Here is a 17819-nt window from a genome sequence, read left to right on the forward strand (position 1 = left end):
AGAACTGTGATTCACCCAGTAACTATTGTCTTGTGCAGTCAGTACCTGGGCTCTGTGCAAGCATGTGAAAGTGCAGGTGCCTTCATAGCCACACACGTTGCTCCCACTTCAGCCTCATCGTAGTACAGGGACAACACTGCCTTTGACCTTCCAGGCACTGCGGTGTGGGGCTGGGAGCCCCCTCCCCCCCGAATACATGTCTCTGACAGACACCCTTCCAAGACAGGATGGGAAGAGTCAGGAGATGGAAATGAGGTGGTTGTATCTATTTTTTGATGTAACAGCCTTGAGTATAAAACCTGGGTTCTGATCAAGAATCCTGGCTAGCTGGGTGTTAGCTGTGAGAGACTGTTTAGAGATTGTTGGGAGTTGGAAGCAGAACCTACTGCAGAACTTCACCCTCAGCTGCAGACTTTAACATTTCCTCAAGGACCAGATTATTTTCTCTGCACTTTTTCTTAGTGACACAGAGAGAGTGTTAGCTGCAGAAACAGCAACAGCTTCCCTGCTTCTTTCTCCCTTAGCATAGGGGAGGAAAGGGGAAGAGTGGGATAGAAGGATGGAGGCAAGTGGCTGAGGTACCACACTTCGTCACTGGGCAGAGGAAAGCAGGCTGAGCATGGCAGATGTCATATGTTCTCCTCTCTGTCATATTTTGAAAAGGAGGTAGAAATGCAGGGGAACTGAAGAGCATCTGTTCCCTTGTGCACAGTGGAAATGGAGCAAGGCTAATGCCAAGTGCTGCTTCTGTTCTCTGTGGTGGTTCTGGGCAGCTCACCCTGACTGGCTTCTTGCAGAGCCCCTTCATAGTAGTTGGGGAGTCCCAAGCATTGTTTTGCTCTCATTTCTAAGAATGAACCTTCATCAGCTGTTAGGAAATTAAAAAAACAAACAAAAAAAAGATACTGAGAGCCTGACCAGAGTGTTACTGGTCCCTGCATCCCAAATAGAGAGCATATCAGACTCTGGGAGGTAGCTTAGCATTTCTTTCCTGGTGAATGTGTGTGGATGCAGGATTTTGTGTCAGGTTTCCCTCCTCTCCATGTATGGATATGGTGTGTCTAGGAACTTCACAGAGTTCAGGCATTACCCATGGGACCCATGTTCTTCTCTGGTCCTACTCTTTGAGCTTATTCCCCTTGATAGTTCTGCATGCAAACGTGCTTTTTGTAGGTAGCACATTGATTATATTTTTTAACATTCTCTTTAAGGGGACAGTTTTTGTCAAACTAACAACCACTCTTGTTAGGCGATCAAAGTATTTATAGCACTGTGTATTTTTACAGAACACTGTCCATCTTCTCTTGGTATTTCATTTACTGAAGGCAAGCAGAAACATGTTGGCCATCGTGTTGTTTTTGTTTTGTCCTTAAAGAAGATAGGACAGGTACCTAGGTAAACCCAGCAGGGTTTACCTGCTGAGAAACAGACTGGAAATCGAAAAGGGAAACCTGAATACAAGCAGTCTTGATGAATTAGTCATGTACCAACTGGAAAGCTGACTGCTGTGAAAGCATTCCTTTCTTTAATCAAAAAGCTGCTCCCAGTAGGAGCACTTCACCCCTCTCCTTTGTGCCCTGCTGCTAGGTTATTGAGTCTCTAGCTGAGGCTGCTGCTAAGTACACACTGGGAAACAGACAGATCTGTGCATTTTACCTTTAGCCCTGAAAATCCATCCCAGGCATGCTAACGAGTCGCCTTTTTTTCCTGCACCTCCACAGGTGCCAGCTGCTGGATTCACCATTCATTAATTCCCACACACACATTTTTTCACATTTGGGGCAGCCTTCCCGGGGCTAAATGGCTGTTGATTCTTCTCTTGGCTTCAGTGTTTGGAAGTGCCAGGGGTGTATTTGCTGCAGTAAGGAAGGGTAAGGAAGCATTTCTGCTCTTTCAAAACCAAAAATATGATAAATCTCAGTTCAGCATGACTCCTATTATAAAAGTGTCACACATGAGGAGAACATCTAATCATTTGACTGCTTCATCATGAGAACAGTGAACACTGCTCACTGCTTCTCCAGCAAGTGTAGAAAATGCCACTCAGGGAGATGCTCATGGTGTGCTGTGAACAGTGAATGACTGTGCTAGACTGCAGCCCCTGTTCAGTCCTGCCAAGGAGGCCAATTCTGTGATTCTGTCGTTCTGGAGAGTTCCCAAGAAAAGGCAAGAGTGTTGGTTCACATTCCTAAGAGTGAAAGCTGGTGACTAGATAACTTTGGTTCCTTACATCCCTCTACCCACCTTCCTCTCCTCCCAGTTCTAGCTGGGGTGTTCACAACTGATCAGCTTTTATTTCTCCATCATGTAGCTGTGCAGTAATAGCACAAACACATATGACAATTAACAGGAATTTTTAAGTGGAATGTGCCTGGAAAATTAAGCAGCTTTATTAGAGCAAGGTCAGATCTGTATTACTTTCACTGGAGTTTTGATTTTGCTCTACCCTCTTCACTTCTGGAATGATTCTGTCTTTCGAAGTGGCTTATGACTACCATCAATGTATGTTATTTCCATTGTGCTAAAAGACTAGAAGTACAATAGAAACAATTTCCATATTTACATTTTAGTCTAGTGTTACTTGTTAAAGTGACTGCATCAAAATCTGTCCATTTCATTTTCTTGACATCTTTATCGAAGAACTGCCATTTGCAAGGAGAGATTTTTCTTCCCCCCATGGAACTGAAGTTCAATCAATTGCTTCAGTGAATTAAAGTTATAATGAGCAGATTAGTAGGCTAAATATAAGCTCTGGCTCCACTGTCATTAGAATGGCCCCAGCCTTTTCAGACTGCTACTAAGTGTTTTGAAGAGCAAGGCCGTATATACTTAGCAATAGATATGCCCCTAAATTCAATTGATCATTAAGGTAGGAAGGAATGACCCTTCCTGTAACCTGGGGATGACAAAGAGCATTCAGGAGGTTAGTGGGATACACATCCACTATGCCAGGCCAGCCTATCTTGTGGAAATGCTCTTGATCTATTGACAAAATAGCCTGGACTTCATTTGTTCCAAGACAGACGCTGTTATGCCATGCAATAAACAGAAATCTACTAATAGGCAGCATCTCTCCCAGGGGTTTCCAAGGCATTTACCATCTTGCCCAACAACCTTATTGCCTAATACATAGCATTTCTCACACACTCTCAAACAAATGAGATGTGTCATTATCTCTGTCATTATCCTCTGTCAAAGAGAGAAGAGGTATTTTGACTCATCCAGGGTCAAGTTGAAGACCATGATCAAGCAGCAGCCAGAATCTAGCATTTGGCCAACTGAACATTTCCTTTCAGATGGGCAACTTTTAGCATCACCTACCAACCTTGACCCCTGGTCTTGAGCTTAGAGAAGAAAAGCTGTAGCAATTTCCCATTATTCCTTACAACGGGCACCTGAGCTACTCAGAAAAAAAAAAGATAAAAACTTGTGTAAAACCTGTGGGCCCTGTGCAGCAATTTGACTGCCACACAGCCAGTGTACCAATTATGTCATACAGATGGCATGGAGCACGGATCTCTAGCCTGAGGCTTGCCCAGGGGGCCTAGGGATGCAGCAAATCACCTTTCAGACAGCCCACATGTGGGTGAGTGCCGGACCTTGGCCTCTGAGAACGGCAGTGACTGTCAGTGGGATCTGCCTTCCCAGGTCCCTGAGCTGCCACATCTCAGACACATGGCCAGGGGGGCAGGAGGCTTTGTTAGGCAGTTTGGACAGGACACAGCTTCTGTGACTGTTCCACAAGCACTGCCCAGTGAGCACATCCATGAGTTCCCCTACAGTTCTCATTGCTCCCTTCTTGTACCTTGGTGTAACTTCCAGACATCACTGGTTTGCAGCAGTGCCCTTTCACCCCTAGACCAGAGAATGAACACTTCCTTCTTTGCCATTCCAGTCTGTTTCACTGACACTATGAATATATCAAAACCCTCTAAGCACTCAGCTGAACACCCACAAAACCTCTGACTTGACAATAGCATGCCTTTTCCTCCTTCAATCTACCTTTGCAATTGTTTCTCACAGAAACGTCTCCTTTGTTTGGGTTTGGTTTTTTTTTTAATCACTTAGCAATCTGGCAGGTACATACTCAGTTATTTTAACCTTCTTTAGGAATAAACCATTATCTTTAGTCAGCCTCAAATTGGAATCTGTGTGTCACCTGGTTTGTTCTAAGAAGCTGAAAACCCTCCCCGTCATCATGGGTGAAATGTGCGTAGTACAACCTGCCTAGATACATAAATGACCTCAGGCACTGTAGTACATGACTCATCACATCCAAGAAAAGCGGGATGGGATGTCATTCCCACAATGCAGGTGGGAACAGCATAGGAACTGAGACACAGGCAAGGAAAATGTCTTAGGCAGAACCACGCAAAGGAGTTCTTACAAAACAGTGCTTCAGACACCGGTTCCTCATATCTCAAGCAAATACCCCAAGCAGGGGAGAACTCAGAGAACTGGAATCACTGTCTCAACTCTCAAGACTGTTTATTCCATGCTGCTGAAGAAAATGATGGTTGGCACCAGGCTTATGCTGTGTCTGTCCTTTCTCTGACACTCTGCAGTTTGCTAAAGAAGATTGGCATGTGGTTTACCCTGGCAAAAACGTTTGCTTGGAATATATGTTGACATTGACTAGTGGTATCGGAAAAAACCAATTCAGCTGCAGCCTGAGTCTTGGGGACCGGAAACAGCTGGAGCCCAACTGCCATTATCTCTGCCAGAAACAGAATGCCTCATGAGGAAATGACAACTTGAACGTGACTGCAAGTAGCAAAACAGGGAAATGCAGCAGTTGCTTCAAAGGGATGGTATGTAAAGGCTGTCTAATTTGGAGAAATGCTGTTTTCCTCAGAGGATAATGGGATCTGACGGCCTCTGTGTCCTTAACAGTGTTTTGGACTGCCAGTCTAGGGTAGCTGTTTTCTTCTTCTGTGGAGTGGGAGGTGATACAGAATAACTTTCATCTTGAAAGCCCTTTGTGATTATTAATTTTTATGAGGAAGAGATCAGCACCTGGAAAGAGGCAAGTATAAAATGCAACATGGCCACTCAGCTAAATTGACAGTGGCCACCCAGGTCTGGGCGCAAAATGAATGGTTCCATGCTGGTACTTCAAATTCACAGGCTGTCTGAAAAGGTTAATTCTCAAAGTATCAGCTGAGGAAAGGGCCCACAGTCCTTCTGTTATAGGCATTTGGATGTAATGAGGCAGTAAATTCGGCTATGCTTGGCAGTCATATGTGCTGTCAAGGCTTTCTTTATTCATGTGGTCAATAGAGACATGGGAGAAATTGTCAACAACTTTGGAGGCTTCTCCAGAGAGCTTACCAGCAACAGGCAGCTTAGTTGGGTAAGACACATTTGAGGGTGCTGTTGTGAAAACGGTAGTAACAAACATGCAAGGTGTGAATTTTCACAAAATAGTTCCATTTGCCTTCTTGGAAATTGGGAATACATGTGGTTCTCAGCCAAGCCAGTGTGAAAGCGACCAGTCAGAATTCCAGGGGGGTATTTGATGCAAGTTGCACATTTCTGCATCTTCTGTTTTTCATAATTTTTAACCAATGTGAATTGTTCTTTCCCCCCACCCCCCCCCCCCACTATCAGTGACTTTTTCCCTTGCTGTGTTATCAACAGTGCTGTCTTTGAAACCACGGCAAACAAAATATCATTTAACAGAAACTGAGACATAGGTGAGTATCAAACCACTGTGGATGACACTGAGGGGTCTCCATTATTTGTTCAACAGATTGGACCAGAGAAGGGCACTGTGCACTTGGCTATAGCTGCTGTCCTGAAAGCTCTGTGAGCCAGAAGGAAAGGTGACACCCATGGGACCTCAGTGTAAGTATGCTCATTAATTCAGAGAGATTCCCTGCTCCTGGTTGCTCTTATTTGCATGTGGTCTTGATTTTGAAGTAATCTACACATACGATTGGCTTTAAAGTATCAAATAAAGTACAGCATTCCTGAGTTCTTGGACACTCTGCCCATGCTTAATTTTTGCAGGATGGAAAACTGTAGCCGCTGCACAGCGCTTAGTGGTGAAATTGGTCGGAACATTACAGAGTAAATTTGTGGAACTCTGGCATTTCTGAAAGAAAATATTTTTGCCTAGTCCTGTTTCTTCGTATACCCTTCTCTTGATTTCATCTTTCTTACTCGCATAATTTAATCTGAGATTTTCACTTTTTAGCTGCTTCCCTACTGAATATGCTCTTGATCTGGGAGCCAAATCTTGCATACTTAGCATGTTACTATTTATTAAAAATAGCCTTTTTAGGCAGATATGTGAGGTCATAAAGACGGCCTGGTTAGAAAGGAAAATTAGTGAACAAAAGATATTGTCCAGTCAAGAAAACTGACAGAGAAAGGTCTGCCAGCCTGGAACTGTGAGCCAGCCTGTGAACTAGTGAAAAACATCCTTTAAAACGGCAGCTGGTCTCTTTGAAGTGCAGCTGAGGTACCTAGAAACCAGAGACATCCACAGACACCAAACAAGGAGACACTAACAGCAATTTGTCGTGTGAAGGTGAAAAACAGTCTGAAGAAATAAAATAGCTCTGAAGGAACAGAAAACACCATCCCCAATTGGCTGTGAAAAATAGAAATTAAACAGGATCTATTGGCTGCTCAATGCCTCACTCCCTCTGTGCCAGTTTGGACAAATTTGGAGGAAAATATTCCCTGATAGAAAGCAGGTTACAACCATCCCTCCCCCACCAGGTTCGGGAAAAAAAATAAATTTCCGTTGGATGAAAGTGAAAGAGATAAAAACTATTTATTTAACAAAAACACAGGAAAAGGATAATAATGCTAAATAATAAAACCTCTCGCTGTGGAGAGAAACCTGGGGATATTTCAGAGTCCTTCTGTAGGTGTAATCTCTTTCCTTCTCCTTGGAGCTGGGTCGTGGGCCCACCTCCAGGGCCTCAGTGGAAAATTCTCCCAATGTGTTCTGATGTTGAAACAGTCCAGAAGAGAAGAAGGAAAAAAACGGAAGTCACAGGAAAACAAAGTTCAACTCTCCGTCTCCCTCCGGAGAAAAGGAGCCAAAAGCTGGCTGAAAAGCAAGCAGGGTGCTTCCTCTGCTCTTGCTACTGCAGCGGAAGAATGCAGAGAAGAGTGTGTCTGTATCCTTGAACAACTGCTTTGAAAAGTTCACTTGGTTTTTTCCTCTCCCCCCCTCTCAGGCTCCGTTTAAAGGCACAAAAAAGGCACAAAATTAATTTCTGGGCATAGAGCAGCGATAGGGGATACACAGCATAAAGTCACCCCAAGACACCCTCTTACAACTATGTGATATAAAAAACACTTAATGTTTATCCAAAAATGAGCCTGAGAACTTCTTGGCTGAATCCCACACAACCTTTCTATGAGCATTTAGGCTCTCCCTAGGGACACCTGGCTAAAAAAAGAGTTTGTGATATGGATTATTTTGGAATTAGGACTTTACCAGTTCTCTTACTGTCTGGGTCTGTCCTCCTCTCTTTCAGGAAGGGTTGGTCCCCCAGGTTTTTCCTGCCTTTTGAGATGGTTTGGTTGCTTTTGAAATCTAATTCACTTCATGTCAATAGCATAAATATTAATATAAGTAATCATAAAAATATCTGCTGTTATGTTGTTGATAAATTTGCTTCATTCATGATAAATAGTAGTTATCTAAAATAATACAGAACTACTTGGCTGCTCCTGTCATTGGCTGTACCACAGTACTGATTGATGTTATTATTGATTGATAACATGCTGTTGTTTGATAACATATATTATTGATGGCAGAGAGTAATTTGTAATAACTTGATATATATTCATTCATGTTCATTTTATTAACCATAGAAATGTTTTGTAGTGGAAGTTTTTGTGGTATTGGTGGTAATCTGTACTAAAGAAGAGAAATTTAGAGGGCAAAGCTTTCACATACTTGTATATTACAGACTCTCACAAACCCACAGTCATTATCTCTCCACACCTTTTCCAATAATCACTCTACCAATACTGCTTCCATAATGAAAGCAGGTCAAAAATAATGTTTCATCCTTAATGATTTTCAATAGAAAGTGTCAAATGTTCTTGTTCACTGTTGTTAACCACTTTGCTTTGGTGTCAGGAATTCATTTTGTGTGCCAAATGTAAATGTTACTTGCACTTTGTGACATTTCATCATAAAGACAAAAGCACCTGTGTGTTATGGCATCACTGTGGTCCGAGTTATTTGATTTGTTTTGTTTTCTACTTTATGTGAAAGTTACAGGTTGACATGGTCAGAAAGTCTAAAGGCAACTGGGCCCTATTAGAAGAGTACATGTTTTAGCTGGTGTCCAGACTAAAATGGTCTTACAGCTCATTTCAGACAGAAGCTGTGTCCCTGGTGGGGAGTGTTGCTTTCTGCCCAGAGAAGTCCTTCCCTCCCAACAGACCCTCTTCACGTGTCTGCTCTCAAGCAGAGATGCAAACTACCCCCTCTCCTGGGGAAGCTGTACAGCTTGTCTTGCCCACTCTCACGTCACAGCTGGCAGTGGGGACTGATGGCTAAAGCTATAGGAAGCTGTGTACTTAAAGACCATGCTTTAATCTGTAGGTCTTTGTTTAGGAGTTGGACAAGAAGCTGCTTTTCTTTAAGTCTGGATAATTGGGAGTTTGGCTTAGTTTTTTTAATGGTTGGGGGCTTTTTCACAAAAAACCTCCTTGCTGAAAACTAAAAATTTGGTAATTGAATTGCCTGTGCTACCATTGTCTGCTAGTAAATGCTTGGGCTTAATGTGTTGATCTGTTTGCTGGAGTGATCAGTCATTTTGGGGGAAATTCCCTTCAGTATTAAGATCTAAAAGATCCTGTTCTAAAATAACTTGCTATTTCCTTTTCTGAGAGCAGGAGGTATGAGAATAGGGTTGCTTCTCTGTTTTAATTTGACAGCTAAAATAGTGTGACTTGGCTTTCCTGTTTAATCTCTTACTCCTGCTTGGATAGAGTTTAAAAAGAAGCTGAAAATGGCTTATTATCAAGTACTCACAGCCATGAAATTAGGCAAACATGCATTTGGCAGTGCAACACAAGCTGATGAGGAAGGGGGTTGTGAAGGTTTAGAATATCTGCTGTTTCAACTCCCTGCTTGCTTCAGAAAAATAGGGAAAAGATTGACAGCCATTCCTCAACTGACTAACATTACTTAATCTTTTTTTCATCATACTGTTTTATCATGCTATGGGGTTTTTTATTTTATATGTCATGCTTGAAGCAGGCTGCCAAGCATTTGCTATTCTGCATGGAATACATATACATTACTGGTGTGCTAGCAGAAGGGGAAGCTTGTGGTAAGTCATCTTTCCTTCAAAGCTGGAGTTTTGGTACCCTCCATTTTCCTAATCCTGGCCTTGTCTCATTAGTTTTGATGGGAGTAACTCTGTCAGGAATACACCACCAGCCTGTGAGACTGACAGGCTGGAGGAAATGTAATGATCACCTCTGGAGTGTGAGGAGAATTTAGTTCAGTTCAATCTAATTTGATATTCATTCTTGTTCCCCTACAGAAATACTCCAAAATGGTCTGCTTGGGAAAAAAGAAAGGTGTGAGCTTAAATACATCTGTACCTGATGAAAACAGTTTGCATCTCTTAGAGAGTGGGAAGGGGACTGTGTGAGATGAAGCCTGCTGTTTGTTGGCATCTTCTTGTGTGTACCAGGAGAGCAATGTCAAAACTCAGGTTTGTGCCACACTGGTGATGTTTTGCCATGTAACTCTTTGCACTGGGTTAGCGAGGAGCTTGTGCTGTTCTCTGCTGCTGCCAAGGATTTATCTGCTTTGCAGTTGTCTTGCAATGAAATAGCAAGGGAGAAGAGGGAAGGGCTTATCTGGCAAAATTGGTCTATTTGATTAAAGTGATGGGTTTGGGGGAAAATAAAGAAGTAAAAATGCCTCCAATCCTTCAGTTTTCCCAAAGAACATTCTTTGATGTATTATTTAACAAAATTATGTGCTGTTGACTAAAACACAGCCTGACTTGTAATTGTTCTTATCTGCTTCAGAACAGAAAATGTTAAAGTATGGATATCTGGCTTATTCAGGATCCTCTTCCTGGCTGGGCTTCTCAGATCACCAGTTAAATCAGGTTTGAATGTTCAATTTTATAGCAGTAAGATTTTAAATAGTATGTGAAGTGGGAAATGCTAACAGATGATGATCAATTCTCACTGCTTGCTCCTAAACACTTAGAAGTTTTGCTGGACTGACTGAAAAGGTATCATTGCAGGTTCATTTGGGGAGGTAAAAAAGTGGGCCTAATACCATTTCAGTGATTTTCCCAGTAAGGCAGAGTGTTTATGAATGAGGATATACCCAAGGAACTAACATAGAAATGCAAGTTTCTTTGCTGGTATATTGTGTGTAACAATGAGTTTGCATGGGTAGAGCTGTTGTTGGTTTAAGCAAGGGGCTTATGCACATGGGGCTTCTGAGGGGAGTGCTATGAATTAACCAAAAATATGATCATTAAGAGTGTTAATGAAAATACATAAAATCTGTGCTTGGATAGCTGAGACGCACAGTACCCTTAACCTGTGGTAACTTCACGGATGAGAAATGGGGATGTCTTCTTCAGAGTCAACATGAACCTCAAAATGTGATAAATGATGGTTTATTCTAGAAATTCTAGTTGCCGTCACTTCGAGGGGTACTCTGGAACTGTCAGTAGCAGAGAGCCCTTGGCTTCCTTCATAAACAGCATCCCTATTGCCAGAGAGAGCTGCATGTGCCTTTCTGTCTCAGTTTATTGGTGTCAGATCAAATTAATACAGCTGGTATTTTTCTTTCAGAAAATATGCAACTTGGTATACCTAGAAATAATGTTGCCAAGTTATGGGATGTTCACATCAGGATTAGAAAAATTTATTATTTCTTACAGTTAGCTGGGTTGAGGAGTTTGGTTCAGCTGTATGTTACTGATACATCTGATCTCATTTTCTGATGGTTTCTTCTAGCTACTTGTGAGGAAGAAATAAAAAGCTTATTCTAATTTTGTGTAAATTAATATTCTAGATGCAGTGCGGTGGAGTTATTTGGAGACGTATAACTAACTGATGTAGTTTTGCTTGCAGTTGCACACATAGGCCCTGAGAGAAGGCTGGATAATGTATTGTAAACGCCCGTATTGAGTGTTACTCTTCTGTGTTTTATGCTTTGAAAGGACAAACTGGGCCAGGTCTAACTCGTGCAGGTCTGTGGTATGGGCAGTGATGACTCTGCTTCTGTATCTCTTCCCAGACACTCCCCCCTTCCACTACTGCATAATGCTGCATTGCAGGAGAACAGGAGTGGTGTGGGAAAGCTGAGGGCTGATCACAAGTGAAGATAGACGTGTTTCCGTTGATTTATGAAACGCCATCGCTGCTTGATTTTCAGAGTAGGATGAAGCTTACTCACAAGGGAGGAGAAGTAACAAGAAAGTTCCTTCTGTAAGACAGTGATGCTAAAATTCTAAAATCTAGTTTATGGATTCCAGTTTATGGCCCCGTTAATCATTCAGAAGTGATCTATTCCATGTTCCAAGTATGCATATACGTTCAAAGTAAAAGTGGGCACTTATCTACAGGATGATATTTGCAGATTGAGATTTATGCAAGAAATGATTGGCCCAGACAAAATAACTATGAATATCACCTTTTTGCTACTATACTATGTTATTTTCTATTTAAAGCCATTAGATGAAATAGCTCTTATATGCATTTATTGAACAAATATTGTCTCTTTCCTTCTTCAAATCCTGAATAATGTCAACAGATGTTGATCTATTTCAATGAAGAGCAGTATTGAATATGACCGAAGTAGTTGTATTACTAAGAATTTTATCCTGTACTTCTGTGCCAGAAATTCGAGTCTGCAGCAGAACCCCACTACCAGGATTTTCTTCTAGAGGATTTAAAGTGGTTTTTATATCCAGGGAGGCTTCCAGAGTAAAGCCTGTTAATAATTTTTAATGTGTATTTGGCCAAAAATAAGCTGGAAAATAAGTTATTCAAACTAAAATATTTGAATGAAAATGAAGAAGTAGATGGAAGTCACTCATTTTTGTTTTGAAATGCTTCTCTGTTGACTGCTGTGGGTCAGATTCTTTTGCCCCACATGTTCACTGGCACACCACAGCTGCTGACCTACTCTGGGTGCTGCAGTGCAGCACAAAGCTTTCATGGGATGCCATAAATCATGAACCAGGAACTCTGTGAATACAGGATGGCAAAGACCTGAAGAGCCTGCAGAGGAATTATGATGTAATTTTCAGATGATTCATTTTTTATAGACAGAAAATTTCTCCCTTGTGTGGGAGAGAAATTCTGCTTCAAAAACTCATCTTATTTAAACTACTGCGCTTTTTTTTTTTTTTTTTTTTTTGTCAAGAAGCTTTTCTGCTGAAAATTTCAGGCAGCCATGTCCATGTTTTAGGGTGCTGTACTTAAGTATGTGCTGCCAAGATATACTCATTCCCACAGAAGACTGCTCTACTTCCTACAAGTCCTGATCTGCTTGGTTTGAACCTAGTCTGGATATTGACACAGTCATTGCAACTGTGCATAAGCATAGCCAAAAGTACAATACAGACAGAACAGCAATTCCAACTTTTCATTTGCTTTCTATTTCCTGAATTTCTACCACTTCATAAAAATTTTGCAGTTTGACAGAAAAAATAACTCTCTAGAAACCTTCACTGTATTTGAGTCTTATTTTCCTTATCCCAGATGCTGAATGCAAAGCAAAAATGGGAAATAAAGGAAGCAATAGAGTGGGTCACTAAACCAGCTGAGTTTAAATCCTCATGGATTAAGGAGGCAACTGTTCCAGATGAGGATATGCATATCCAGATGGAACATGCAACTGTTTCAAAGCTTGGAGGTTTAATATCTTACTTCACTAATACTACAGTGACTCCAGTCAGTACTGATGTAATGTTGACACTGTTCCTTCTCATGTTCAGAGCTCAGTTTGAACTAGTGATTCAGAATACTATTATATGTATTCACTACAGGATCTTGATACATATTCTGCACCTGTATTCCCTTAAGAAACTAAACAAATTGTTTCTTTCTTAAAAAAAATACGTAAAAGGACTGCAATGCTTGCATAAAGAAGGCAGCCAACATTTAGTAGGAAATGGGAATGGACTTTTTTTAAAAAATATGTGGTTTCCAGTGAAATTGGAAATTTGGTTCAGAATGTGTGCTCCCAACATGTTGCACTTAGCAGCACTGTTAAAACCCCAGATGTACTGTATGTGCATTTCTTTACTGCTCTGCACACCCTGTTACATAATTCTTTACATTGCTTGTGGACAAGAGAGAGCAAGAAAAAAAATCAGTTAAAAAGTTTTATATGTTACATTTTCTATAAAATACATAGAAAACAGTGTACTGTTATTCCATCCTTTGTGCTACTGAGTAACTCCACTGGGAATTCAGAAAACCAGAAGCAAGTCTTGAATGTTTGTTATTTCCCTGCAGGCCTTAACAATGCTAGAAACTGGTGCAGCAACCAGGGAACATGTGAGTATATGTATAAGTGCTTTGGGCTTTTTTCTAATTACTGTTTGTTTAATGAATCTACTACATAACCTTTGGAGCAGGTGCCAAAACTCCTTTGCATGAAATTAAACACTAAAGCTGAAAATTTCTTGGTCTCTATTTCAGCTTTTCCCTACCAAGGTTGCCTCTCTTCCCCTTATCTCCCTGGTTCATTCTTCCCACATGCAATTTCTGTGAACAACCTGGAAATATCTGATCTTTTTTTCACTATTATTATGAAAGCAATTGCTAAAATTTCATATTCCTGCATCAGTGAGAAATATGAAAGAATGCACCCTGTGATTGTGATTGCCCATACGAAGGGTAGAGCGGCAAGGTACAAGATTAAGTCCATGCTGCTCTGTGGAGCACACTGCAGGTCCTTGAGACAGCTTGGATAACATCTGTGCGGAACAGTGCAGGCAGACAATGTGGTCTGTAGAGCACTGAAGGCCTGATGAAGCTCAGAACCCTTGTTGCCCAAGGATAATTATCCAGCTCCCATGTTCATTTTGCTCTGTGGGTTTGGTGCTTCAGCCAGTGTTTTGCTCAGCACAGCAGTGCATGTGTAGACATGACCCTGCAGCAGCTGTATGAAGGAGTGGGGTTTAGAGGGGAGAGGTTCCAGGCTCCTCTAATTGTACCACTTCTATTTGTGCTGCCCTAACTCAGCTGTAAATATCAAAATTCCAGGAAATCATGCTGTTAGCATGTTGCAAGTCATCCTCTCGGTGGCACCAGTGGCACTGCCAGAGGTGCAGGTGGGCCGGGAGCATAGCTGGCAGGGCAGGTGTGAGGGAACAGCCAGAACTGAGAAGGTTACCAGACAAGGTTTATGGTGCGAAGATGGCTCTGAGGGCAAGCTCTGTCCCAGTGACAGGGACCAGGGTGAGACAGAGCCCAGGGACTGCCAGCCTGCCCATAGTGATGAAGTTAGACCCAGGTCAAGCAGGGCTCAGCCTATGGTTCAGGGTCTGGATCAGTGAGGTCCATGGCTCTGCACAGGTGTGATCACATCTGGGATAGCTCAGGCAGGGACTGGGGCTGTGTTACCAGGGCAGGATTGATGGGGAAGGGCTTCCAGTAAGGCTGGGCAGGGCCAGTAGGAGGAAGGGGGATGTTTGGAGTGATGGCATTTGTCTTCCTAAGTAACCATTACTTGGAGAACATGGAGGTGTAATGGGGCCCTGCTCTCCTGGAGATGGCTGAACACCTGCCTGCCCATGAGAAGCAGTGAATTCATTCCTTGTTTTGCTTTGTTTGTGTATGCAGCTTTTGCTATCCCCATTAAACTGTCTGTATCTCAAACCATGCATTTTCCAGTGTTTTCCCTTCTCCTGCTGGTGGGGCATGAGTGATCAGGTGGGGGAGGAGTGACCTGGTGCACAGGGCTGGGCTGTTGGCTAGGGTTAAATCACGAGTCAGGCCAGACCTGTAGGAAAAAGTCTCATGCAGCTGCAGGCCTAACTCTGCACTGCTCAGGGCTTGAGGTAGCCTGAGATCCCTCACAGGCAGGATGCCACGGAGGCCAGCTGCTTCCAAGAACTGGGAACTGTTGGGTGTAGTGGTGCAACTGGCTGCAACCACGCCAACCCCTGAGAAGCCAACCAAGACCAAACTGTGGTGGTCAGGCACCGAGGTTTAACAACCCACTCCAGTTAGGGTGAGAACCCACAACTCCCCAGTTCGGTGGTTTGCATACTTTTGTATGGCTGGTTAACGTTTTCCCCTTCTTATTTTATGTACAAGGCCATGTATATTCATTTCCCTTAAGTTAATATGTATTAGTTCTGGAAAGTTCTACGCTACTCAACACCCCATTGGCTCCTTCCCTAAATCCCTCCTATGTGTTGTTTCCATTGGTTCCCTTGCTCTCAACCCTGCCTCCTATCCCGTATCCTATTGGCTGTATCCCTTATCCCGCCTTTCCTATCCCCACTATAAAACCCCTGGAAACCCTCAGATCCTTGGCTCTTTGTCCCTCTCCTTTCACGTGGATGGTTTTCTGTGTGGATCCGATATGAGGAGTCCCCTCTCTCCTTCTTGGCCTCCACCTGTGTGCTCTCCCATCAGGCTCAGAGACAGCTCCCTTGGGCGAGGAGCTCGTCCCCCCTCTGCCCCCTTTGTGTGCCGCTGTTACTCAGAGGGTTCGCAGCTGGACCTCCGGGCTTCTCTTGGAGCTAGCACGTGCAGATTGGCTGTAGTCGGGGAGCCCCACGGGGGCAGCAGGGCAGAGTCCTCCCAGCCAGGCTTGTCCCACCTCCATTCAGGAGCAGGGGTGACAGGGAGCAGGGAGGTGGCCCCAGCCTCAAGCGCTGAGCACCTCCCTGGGGACAGGGATGAGCAGAGGCCAGGCAGTGAGGAGAACCATGGTCAGACGTGGCCCAGGGATGGGATGTTGTTCCACGGCCAGACGTGTCCACAGCTGTAGCACAGCTGGAGGCAGGCACACCTGCCATGCAACCCAGGCAGAAACTAAGGCCTGTGGGCAGAGGGGGTGAGCCCCAGGTGAGACTGGTCGTGGTGAGGTCTGTCAGTGCACTCAGTGCCCTGTCTGACCTTAGGAGGAATTTGTCCGGTATATTTGCAGCTATTTTAAAAGGTTGAAACCTGTCCTTTCCCCCAGGGAATCTCATTGCTAGCATTAGTAGTAAGTCACTGCCATCAGCTATATTTAAATACTTTTTGCATAAAATATTTTTAATGAGTCCAAAGATCAGAACTGACTCCTAGAGATATCATAAATAGCCAGGTGTCAGCAGACAGGCTGGTACTTTTTAGAATACCAGTCTCCAGATTAAAGTAAATTGGTTTTTATTGTGCCCATCTTTTTGCCAAGTATTGACACCAAATCTACAGAGCCAAACAATGTGAATTAACAAATTCTTGGTTCTCTGCAGCAACTGGAAACAACAGTGATGACATTAGCATAATTTCTCTTCTGCCAGTTTCTCATGCCAAGCCCTGCTATAAACATATTTAATTGTACTTCTCCCTCTCAGCTGTTGTCTACCAGTAGATAAGACACTTTACTTGCAGAGGGGGGTGTTTTATAATGAATGTCTAGTAGGATGGGTTTGAATTACCCATTAGTATAGCCTTGCTTTACAAATTAAAGGCCAGTCCTGAATTCTGGCTTTACTTGATGTTTTATATAACCTTTCTCTTTTTACTATAGCATCTGAAAACCACATAGCATTTAATGTATTTATCTGCAGAATTCCCATGTGAATAAGGGGAATACAATTATCTGTACTAGAAACATGGAAAATTAACATGAGGCCTGATCTGACTGAACAACTTAGTCAAGCTCGAGACAGGAAATCTGTAGCACAGATAGAAATTGAATCCTAACTCTTATCCAAGTGTATCTCAGCTACAAGGCCATCTCTCATCCTGACTGGTCTCCAGGAGGAAGAAATATTTCCTACAGCAGAATCACTGCTATTTTCACTTTAGCTGCCTCAAAATTGGAATAGCTGCTCATTCACATAGGCAAGCACATCCCAAAGCTCTGCAATCCCAAGCATGCTGAATCCTGTCCCCAGAGTGCCCCAAGCTCCTGCCTGTGGACACAGTTAGGTGACCAAAGTGGTGTGAGTTGGCTCCCAAAGGAGCCTAAATACTAAAAAGATTTTGAGGCAGTGTGTGAGGCAATTATTTGGCAGAGCTGCCCAATCAGTTTGTGTAAGCATTACAGAATAGTCTCATTACAAACTCAGTGTGCCTTTGTGCACGTTAAACCCATGTCCTTGGCCTGGAATGGAGCAGCCATTTTCACTTTCACTTACGAGATTCAACATCCAATTAAGTGGCAGTTATTTCCAAACTCAGTCCAGTACAACTATGCCCTTTGGCACACATTGATTTTTATTCAGTGTACCTCAGTTCATTGTGTCAGGTGTAGTGTCCTTGACATTACAGGTATAAGCTGATTTTTAATACTGACAACATCCTTGAAGTTCATCCAAATTCTCATGTGATCTCTCATTTAAATTAAAATAATTTGGATTTATTGAGACACACACAGGAGGGACACTGTACAAATGCTTTTGTATGAGTTGCCAGCAGCTCTTATACTATGTTAATTTGGGAGTCTCCAGGTCTTAACTTTCCATTTTTTCCCTTACACCGACACAACAGAGTGATATTTGAACATCTTCTACAAGCCAAGGCCTTGAGTTATCTCCAAATTGACAGCTGCAGGCTGGGAAGTGTGAATGAAAGCTTGTCTGTGCTGCTGATGGCCAAAAAGTTCCAGAGAAAGGCTC

At 42.8% G+C, this 17819-nt stretch overlaps 1 long non-coding RNA gene across 1 annotated transcript; it reads left to right on the forward strand.

Annotated features, from left to right (window-relative positions):
* The first annotated feature begins 4463 nt into the window (after window positions 1-4463).
* Window positions 4464-13532, forward strand: LOC125318655. Its single transcript, XR_007200468.1, has 5 exons — window positions 4464-4811; window positions 5753-5847; window positions 9531-9704; window positions 10027-10109; window positions 13489-13532. It is a non-coding gene; the product is annotated as an uncharacterized LOC125318655 (long non-coding RNA).
* The last annotated feature ends 4287 nt before the right edge of the window (window positions 13533-17819 follow it).

The sequence above is a fragment of the Corvus hawaiiensis genome, chromosome 30 (genome assembly GCF_020740725.1).
Source record: "Corvus hawaiiensis isolate bCorHaw1 chromosome 30, bCorHaw1.pri.cur, whole genome shotgun sequence".
Classification (NCBI taxonomy): domain Eukaryota; kingdom Metazoa; phylum Chordata; class Aves; order Passeriformes; family Corvidae; genus Corvus; species Corvus hawaiiensis.